This window comes from Empidonax traillii, unplaced genomic scaffold, assembly GCF_003031625.1.
Source record: "Empidonax traillii isolate 1590-97213 ecotype Southwest subspecies unplaced genomic scaffold, ASM303162v1 scaffold2:size4533513, whole genome shotgun sequence".
Lineage (NCBI taxonomy): Eukaryota > Metazoa > Chordata > Aves > Passeriformes > Tyrannidae > Empidonax > Empidonax traillii.
Window position 1 is genome coordinate 3,214,987 of NW_020955195.1, and position 10,479 is coordinate 3,225,465.

The window sequence follows — 10,479 nt, forward strand, 5'->3', positions numbered from 1 at the left end:
CTCCTGAGCATTTAAGATTTCCTCCTTAAAGTGTGCTCAGACTTCCTGAACTGCTTTGTTTATTAAGGACTGTAATGGTGCCCTGATTCTAAAATAATATTGTACTGAATATATATGTGTGTGTGTGTGTATAAATGATGGTATATTAATCCATGTATGGCAAATAATTCCATAGCCCATCTGCTGAATATTAGCATCAGTTGTAAATACAGACCAGCTCCAGCCTCAGGCTGACAACCTTGCAGGTTTATATGAAGCTCAGGAACACCCTCCTTTTTCATGTTCAGCAATGAAACCATCACCACAAACATCACTAGCTCCAGCCTGTGCTAGCAAAAAGTGTTTTGTGCAAGTTGATAAGTTTTATGATTAGAGGGTTTATTCTAGAATTTCAAAATTTTTAAGAATTCCCTACTCTTCTACAACTTCTTTCTGTCCTGACCTTTGCACTTTGGCTTTTTGCTCACATCAAGAGAAAGGAGGCCCTTCCTAATTCACAATACGGATTTTTTCACAGATATGGTAAATCACAGACAAAAATTGCGCTTCTGCTTTCAAAAGCTGAATTGACTCATATAATAGGTGTGATGCTTTAATGATGGGAAAGGAGTGCAGAGGTGAAGAAATATGGTTAAAGGAACATGAACTGAGGAGAGCAGGACAGAAAACCCAGAAGGAATAAGGTAAGGTTGTGAATTTCAGGCACCCCTGAATAGAGTGTCCTTCAGCTAGGATACCTGGCAACCAAGGTGACTTAGCAGCATAGACAAAGCACCATGGAACTGAGATGGACAAGGTGGAAGACAAGCTGTGTGCAGGAGTTTGGGTGATGTGGATGAGGACCACCCTGCCACAAAGAGAGAAGATCATTCATCCTGGACCACTCAAAAAAGAACAGAAATGGGGCGGGAGAAGAGGGATATGAAAAAAGTAATTTGTGGGCTGCATTAGAACCTTTTATTGTTAAAATTTTCCTAAATTTCAAAAAAATAAGGCCCTATGATTTTAATACTATAAATGGCATCCTTCACTGTCCACAGTACCTATCCTTAATGTCACTAATGCTTAGCACCTCGGCCTCCTCAATACCCACAACAAGGAAAAGTCACTATAGGGCAGTGCAAGAGCTGCCTTTCTCTTCTATGTTTGTACAGCATCTGGCACAGTGAGAGGCCATTTCCAAATGCTGCTGCTCAGATGATAATGAATGTGAGATCTGACAGTTCAGCACACTCTGTTCATATGCCAGTCCTGGTGCTTATGTAGAAGTAAGAAAAGATTTATGAGAAAACTCTGCTGAAGAACATGTCAGTCTCAGAAGCGTGTCTTTGGAGAAATGAGGGTGTCCCTACAATACTGCATGTTGGCTTTCAGGGAATATGTCCTCAGCAGCTGGAGACAGGTTCCTTATAATTCTCTTTGGCTCATCTTTCTTTGTCCTCATCTCTGTTCTCCCTATAGAGCCAAATAACTCAAACTTCTGCAACAACCAAGTTCAAATTCAAAGTGAGTTCTAGCAGCTCAAATCCCAAACACATTTCCCCATCATGGGATCCATTCCCACTGCTTCAGCACTACAAACCCAGCTTCCCTGGGGTTGGACATTGCACTTCATGGTTAGCATGAGCTCCAGCATATTCCTCCTCAGCCGCCTCTTTTCAGGAAGAAGTGTCCTGCTTATATTTAATCACTCTACGTGCTGCAGCCTCTCCACAGACCAGTAATTCCTGTGGTGCTCCTGTGTTGCACAAAATTCTGTGATGAATGAACTGGAGCTGCTATTCAAGACGTGGATAGCCTAGGTGTGTATGGATTAACACAGTAATACAGCCTGTTCTGCTGTCTTCCCATCTATTAATTTTTACCATTAGATGCTTTTCGTTTTTTACTGTTTACTGAATGAATGTTTCTGCAGATCGACCCACAGTAATACAGCAGTCTGTTTTTTAGTGAAACTGGGGCATTCACAATTCACTACTTTATAGGCAGTGTTCACACTGCTGTTGCCACATGGGGACTGCTTTGTATTAAATAGCAGAGTTTCATCTACAACCTTTTCTTATGTTATTTTGCATCTTGAGATTTTCTGACAACCCTTCTCAGCACCTGTTGTTTTACTACCCCAACTTTGTGTGCTTGCCAAAGTTGATTGCCTCATTAGGCAGATACCCCTTCTACCCATCATTTGTAAACACGCTGTGCAACATGCAGTTCTGTATAGATCCTCTTCATTTGCAAGCTGTTCATTGTAAATTCCTACTTTTTAATCACTTACCAATTAGTCTATTTTATCCTGTTCTTCACCTACACAATACTTCTTTGCTTTGTAGCCCATCAGAGATAAGTTTCTCCAAAACCCTGCAGGGAGTCATAGAGTTTATGGATACAACAAATACAATCAAGGAGAGTCCTTAGGCACTGAGAAAACCTCAGTCTTCCTCACAAACACATTCAGTGGCTCCCCTAAATTACCCTCATAGATTAGTGGAACATCACTTCCTTCTGCAAAACCCAAGCACTCTTCTCGATCGTATTTGTTGTATCCACAAATTCTATCTTATGTTCCTCAGCGTGGATATCAGAATTCCTGCCCACAACACTCCTCTCCACAGTTTTTTAAAACATACCTTATTGGCCACCCACTGTTCCTGTGCTGGGGTTAATGACAGCCACACACTGCAGTTACTGATGTGGGAATTTCATACTTGGGCTCCTTTTGAAGTTCTGGATGAATGTCTTTGTTCACAGTGATTTTTTCACTCTTTGGTTTAAAGAGTTGTTCTGTAGGTTTATTCAGACACAGATCCTCCAGCACACCCCAAGAGAAAGTGAACTGTGAAGCTCAGGGAGCTCCTTTCTAGTGAATACAGACATGAAGAATGTGTTTAGTTTTCTGCTATGGCCTTATCTTTTCACCTTGAGCTCTGCAAGCGTCTGCAACTTTTACACAGCCTGTGGAGAGCATCCTTCTCCTGATGAGTGGGGTGAACAGATATGCCCTTGGCAAGCTACTTCTCCAAGGTGTTCAAGCTGCTTGTTCATAACTCTGACTAACAAGACGAATTCCTGTTGTCCTCACTTGGTCTCATTTGGAACATGTTTCCTCCTCCTGGCAGCATCTCTTACCCTGCTGTTTAATCCTATCAGCCTTTCTCTTTTGAACTGAGCCTTGCACAGTGCTTGGGGCCAGCTAGTCACCTGCTGTGACATTTCAGTGCTCTATTAATTATCACTCTTTCACCAAGTTTCTGCTACAGCCAGTTTAGTAGTAGTTTCAGTTAAAACTATGCTGTCAGTTCCCACTCATTATTTCTAAGATGACCCAAGATGACCAATATTTTCCAAGAAATACATATGTAAACTTTTAAAAATGTATATATATGTATGTGTACCTATATTACTGAGCTTCGCTTCTTCTCCCCTACCCTGGGTGTTCATATTTTTGATGAATTTCAGATTGCAGTAATGGCAGAGACCTGCCAAGTCTCTAAAGCCTTGTCATACTTTGAAATTTGACACACACTCTGGAGAAGAAGATTGGCTCAAGCAAGTATATGCAGGTTATGGCGGGAAAGGATGGAGCCCATTTTATTGTAAGGATGGTGGGCTCCTGCCTGAAGCTTCAGTACAACTTACCTACCACACACAGTTGTGTACTACGAAATCCAAAGAGCAGCCTTCCCCAAAAGCCCAGTATGTATTATCTCTGATAAAGACACATGGCCAGGGAGAGCTTGTAGTGCTGGTTTTTCTAATATAATTTTTTTTAATATCTGCCTTTACAAAATGGCACATGGAGAAAGAAGACTTTGTTTTATTTTTTATTTTTTTTTCCAAATTGCTCGGCAAAATCTGTGCAAAGACTTAAAAAATAGAGCCCAAGTCCAGACCCCAGAATGCCACTCTAAATAAAGGAAGAAAGGGCAATAGAAAACCTGTCAGTGTATTTCAACTCCACCTCTTCCATATAAGAAGTCTCAAAACTGAAAGAAACTAGTCAGAAAAGTTATGTAATGTATTTTCTAAGAACACCAAACCAACTAGTATAAACAAAGCAGGAATACAACAGATTTTTGCTTTCACTTCCTGGAATGTAACTCTTTTAGAGGCAGAAGACAAAGGAAGTCAGTATTACTCCAATTGTGAGTAATGGGGTACAGGCAAAATAAAACAAAAAACATCAGCTTTCAAGTCCAAGAGTTACTTATGTCAACCTTTCACACAGAGTTTATTGCAGGTGGGCTGACAACAGTGGAGTTCAACCTGAGGCAGTAAGGAGTGTTAAATCCAGAAATAACACAAATATTTCATAACACATGTTAACTAGAAACTTTCAGCATCTCCTACAGTCTGGTGAGAGGAGGAATTGATTTTTCTGTATCAGGTCTGGAGAACACTTAAGCACGGCAATGGTGTTTCCCATTTGCAAACGGACATTAGAAGTCGAACAACTACATGAATTTATTGCTGTGCATTTTTCTAAAGAAAAATCTTTCTATAGATCAGGAGTTTTTCACAGTCAAGACGGATTACTCCTGTCCAGAGAGATAACCTAGATCACTATACTGAATGACAAACATCTTAGGCACCCAAAGGAAGCCCAAACCAACCAAAACCAAATCAACAAAACCCCTCACTTCTCCAAAAGGCTCTAAAATGTAGACATTTGTTTAGAAGTTCAGTCAATTAGTGAACATGCAGGACTGCTTGCTCCACATGGAGAGGGGCCTAGAGTGGCCTAACCAAAGCTCAACTCCACCCTTCACCCAGTTGGTTAACCGCGGCCAACGAGCATCTTCTGATGCAGTCAAATAAAGATTAAGAGACAAAGGCACACACCTGCCTTCAAAGGTGTGTCCAAATTGACACTTGCATGCTGGAACATCAGAACCATGCTTGATACTGTGGATAGTGGAGGTCCTGAGCTTTGCTCCCCTCTAATTGCCCACAAACTGTCAGGACTCAACACTGACATCTCTTCTGTCTGTGAAGTTCGTCTCCATGAGGAAGGCAGCCTTAGAGAACAAGGTGCCGGTTCTACACTCTCCTGGTCAGGTAAACCCAGAACTGAAAGGCATCTTTCAGGAGCTGACTTCATGATCAAAAAACTCTGTTGTCTCTAAACTTGAAAACTTGCCTACAGGTCATTCTGATCGTATTATCTCCCTACGCCTCCCACTACACAACAAGCAACATGTTGTTTTCTTTAGTATATTTGCCCCAACCCTCCAACCTGATCCTGCCGAAAGAGATAAATTCTACACCAACCTACGCCACCTTATCCAAAAGGTTCCTGCAGATGATAAGATCATTATCCTTGGTGATTTCAATGCCAGAGTAGGAAAGAACTCTGAAGCCTGGAAAGGAGGACTGGGCAAACATGGTGTTGGGAACAGCAATGATAATGGCCACCTTCTGCTAGAGTTTTATGCAGAGCAATAGCTCACCATCACTAACATTATCTTTCAGCAGAAAGATAGTTTGAAGACAACCTGGATGCATCCTCGATCCAAGCACTGGCACCTCACTGCTTACATCTTGGTGCAACAGAGAGATATTTGCGGTGATTGTCACACCCATGTGATGCCTAGTGCAGAATGCCAAACAGATCATCGCCTTGTGCATTGTGAACTTAACGTCCACTCCAAGCTCAAACCTAAAAGGGGTGATATTCCAAGGACAAGACTCCAAGTTAACAATCATCAAACAGCTACAGTGTGAGAGAGTTTCCAGGAAAATCTTCAATCCAGGCTTCAAGATCATTCCATAGATCCCTCTCCCAAAGCTCTTTGGCAACTTATTAAAAATAGCATCTTGCAGTCCTTTGAAGAATCCCTGGGGTTCTCCTTCAAGAAAAACAAGGACAGGTTCAATGAGAACAATCAAGAGATCCAGAAATTGTTGAAAAAGAAGAGAACTGCTCACCAAGCACACCTTGCTCAGCCATCTTGTCATGTAAGAAAAACAACCTTTCGACTCATGTAGCAAGCTCCAACAGAAACTTCGTGACATCCAGAGCAAGTAGTGGACCAATCTTGCGCAAAAAATCCAATTATGCGCAGATATGAGTGACTACAGGGGGCCCTGAAAACAACCTACGGTCCTACACACCAGGTTAAAAGCCCTTTACTCAGTGCAGATGGTCAAAATGCTTCTCCTAGATAAAGTTTCCATTTTGAATCAATAGTCTGAACACTTTCAGACTCTCTTCAATACCAGCAGTCTTGAAAACTCAGCAATTCAGTAAATTTCACAACAGCTAGTGAAAACTGAACTGGATACAGCCCCCACCATGGGAGAAACTCCTAAGGCCATACAGCAGGTGAAAACTGGCAAAGCAGATGGGGTTGACGGAATCCCACCTGAAGTCTGGAAGCACAATGGCCAAGCACTCCATGCTAAGTTTCACGAATTTGTGGTGCACTGTTGGAACAAGGCAAACTACCATCAGACCTTCGTGATGCAGTCATCGTCACCTTGTACAAGAAGAAAGGAGATAAATCAGACTGCTCAAATTACCGAGGTATTACTCTGCTCCCCATTGCTGGTAAAATCCTTGCAAGAATTCTTTTAAACAGGTTAATACCCTCTATAGCAGAAGATCTTCTACCTGAAAGCCAATGTGGTTTCAGAGCCAATAGGAGTACCACAGACATGGTATTTGTTCTCAGACGACTGCAAGAGAAGTGTCGGGAACAGAACAAAGGACTCTATGTTACCTTTGTTGATCTCACCAAGGCTTTCGATACTGTGAGCAGAAAAGGTCTGTGGCAGGTTTTGGAACGTTTAGGATGTCCCCCCACATTCCTTAAAATGATCATCTCGCTTCATGAGGACCAGCACCACCTTTCTGAGCCGTTTCCAATAACCAGTGGTGTGAAGCAAGGCTGCATTCCTGCACCAACTCTATTCGCAATCCTTTTCAGCATGATGCTCCAAAGGGCAGACCTCGATGAAGAAAACAGTATCTACATCTGATATCGTACTCATGGAAGTCTTTTCAGCCTAAGGCGACTGAAGGCCCACACTAAGACCTTACATCATCTTATCCATGAGCTGCTTTACGCTGATGGCTCCGCCCTCGTCACCCACACAGAAGCAGCTCTGCGGCGTTTAACATCCTGCTTTGCAGAGGCTGCTGAGCTTTTTGGGCTGGAAGTCAGCTTGAAGAAGACAGAAGTTTTTTATCAGCTTGCACCTCAGGAAGCGTTTCATTATCCCCATATCACCATTGGTGAAACAGAGCTCAAATCAGTCCAGCAATTTAATAACCTGGGAAGCATCATCTCCTCAGACGGTAAGATTGATGCAGAAATAGACAACAGGTTAGCAAAGGTATACAGAGCTTTCAGTAATCTCCATGAAAGAGGTTGGTGAAACAAACACCTGAAGAAAAGTACAAAGATCAGCATTTACAGAGCCACTGCACTGTCTACTCTTTTATATGGATCTGAATCGTGGGTCATTTACCAGCACCCCTTGCGTCTCTTAGAACGCTTCCATCAGCGCTGCCTCCGTACAATCCTAAACATCCACTGGACTGACTATGTGACCAACACGTCTGTCCTTGAACAGGCAGCAGTCACGAGCATTGAGGCCATGCTGCTGAGAACTCAGCTGCGCTGGGCAGGGCACGTCTCCAGGATGCAGGACCATCGCCTCCCTAAGGTCGTGCTCTGTGGGGAACTTGCCACTGGCTGCTGCAAGAGAGGAGCCCCGAAGAGGAGATACAAGGACTGCCTGAAACAATCCCTCAGCCTTGGCCATATTGATCACCACCATTGGTCTACCCTGGCCTCCAACTGGGAGGCCTGGAGACACACCATCTATAACGCTGCTGCTGCTTTTGAGAACACATGCAGGATCACTCTCGAGGAGAAAAGACAACATGTGGATAGAGTCCTTCCCAAATCTTCATTCATGAAGCCTAGCCATGATGATGGCCTATTTATGATTTGATTTCCTATTGCCTAAGTTCTGCTTAAATTCTATCACTTCAAACTGCTCCTTTCCTTTTCTTTTCCTTGACTTTCTACTCTACCCTTTTTTTTTTGAAGGTGCAGGTTTTTTTACTTCACCCTTATAGATGCAGCATTCTGAGCAGTATCTTTGCTGCACTTCACTGCTTTTTCTACTTTTCTGTTTTCTGATTCGCTATGTGACAGTTTTAGCTGCAACTCACTTCCATGCAGGATTAGCTGAAGCCCTTCCACTCTGTAAGTCAGTACCCTGGGTGTTCTTGATGAAAACTTCTTGATGAAACTGAACCTACCACATACCTTCCCTACCTCATCTACTCAGCTATACATTAAGGCTTTGTTTTTCCACATCTCTGGCTGGCCCCAAACATGCTTATGGAAGGACTTCCAAAGGTGATATTGTCTAAAGCCATAAATTGTGCATAAAGAATCTTCTGTCTTACCTAGCCCTTTTTCAACCATAACTGATTGTTATGGTTGATGTTAACATCACGATCACCTCCTTTCCAGGAGTCCCTAAAAGCCTGTCTAGACACATAGAGGAATTTGCTACCTTTGCATCATCTGCCAAGCAAGTCTCCATGTGGTCTTCTCCAACATCCTGAGCAGGTACTTATACAAATGCTATTTATATGCAGGCACTGGAACAGCCTGCATCTTGCTCTCTGTTGGGATAGCTATTATCCAATAAGCCAACATATATACTAATATGTGCGTGCCCACTCTGAGGATCATTTCCAACATTTTCTGGTTAGCTGGTGGCAAGCCTTTTCTCAGCTGCACTGCACTGCTAAAGCTGAGTTGGACTGCCCTGCCACATCCAAGAAATGTCATGACAAACTCCTCTTTCTCACTGAGTTTTTCCAGACCAATCCCCAGGGTAAATGATCTATGCATGGGAGCTGCTGGGCAGGGATCCATCTGCCTGACAACCAATGACAGGTGTGCCATGAACTCGTTCATCTCCTGTGCTCCTGTGCCTTGCAGGCTTTCATGGAGGGGAGACTGAAATTCCCTTGCTACTATTGTTTGTGGAATTCGCATTAATTTATTCCTCAGTTTAGATAGGTTACTTGGTGTCCATATGAGGTTGATTTCTCTGTGGGAGTCAGGACAGGCTCGTTGTTACACAGCTGGCTTGGTGCTGGGGCTTGTTTTGCTTATGTGTACTACAAAAAACCTATACACATGAACTCTGTGTACCTTATCTGAAAAGGACTTTTTCACAGCACAGCAAAGCAAATTTTTCCTGCATAAATAGAACCCCTGAGTTAGGTACAGCTAAAGACAAATAGTTTGTTGGTAAGAGATCCACTGGCCTGCTATTTCATACACGGCATTCATAAAGATTCTGTCAGTGGAGGAAGACTGGATGATCTCAAAACCATTAATCTGGAGAATAACACATTTTCCTCCTTGCACCTTTTTTAAAATAAAGAGTTTTGGGAATAGCCTGTGAACTCTCCGGCAGTAACTCTGGACACCAGGCATAAAACGCTGCTCCCTAGTGTTAATCAACAAATTACTGCAATTAAGAAGGCAAGTCCCTGTGTAAAACAGGGTGGTGAAGTGGAGCATAAAGCACAGCATCTCTGAAATAACGCTGGTATTTTTCATACTTCTGTTTCCTTGGACAGCAAACAATTGTGATGGGAAATAGCAGGAAAAAAGCCCCACAGATAAATGCTATGTTGTGAGGACAGAAGTCAACATTAATTCCCCAGTCTGTCAGGGCCAAAATGAATGCACTTCCCCAAATGAATAAGCTTTCCATTGTGTTCTAAAGTGTCTCTTCCTTAAAATAAGCATGGTCTAGAAATCAATACGGCCTGTTAAATGGATTAAAAATGGACCAAAAAATAGATCTCAAAAGGTAATTGTTCAAGTGGACCAGTGTGTGAATGCAGATGATTTTAGTTGTATCCCTGAAGGATGGATTTCAGTCCAAGGGCTGTTCAATATTTTAATCAATATTCTGGAAGGAAACAGGAAAATCATTGCTGATAAAATTTGTGGAAGAAACGGGAATACATAGAATAATGAATGATTAAGGAAGGGTTCCTCAGGGAAATCCAGATTACTAAGCTGCTTATTACTGCTGCCAGATACATATACCTTTGCGTTTGGCTAATAGTTAAAATCGGTAAGAAGCAGTCTGTAACAAGGGGAAGAACAGTTTTAGAAATCAGTGCCCCTGGCAAGGAGACTTAATGTGCATTTTGAGGCTGCAGCTAAAAAGGGTTACACAGTCCTCCTGTACAGGGGCTCTAGCTGTAGTAACACCATCCCTACCCTGCTCTGTTCAGCTTGGTGTCACTCGCATGGAGAGGATGGTGGAGGAGGCAAAGGGATAAAATGGGAAAGTGGAGGGCTCAGCAAACAGATTTATAAGTGGTTCAAGGTCTGAAAATGTTGCCTTGAAATAACAGGCTTCAAGGACCTTAATTTTATCTAGAGAGAAAAGATATTGATCACTTTAAAAGCAGTGGTTTTCATGCTG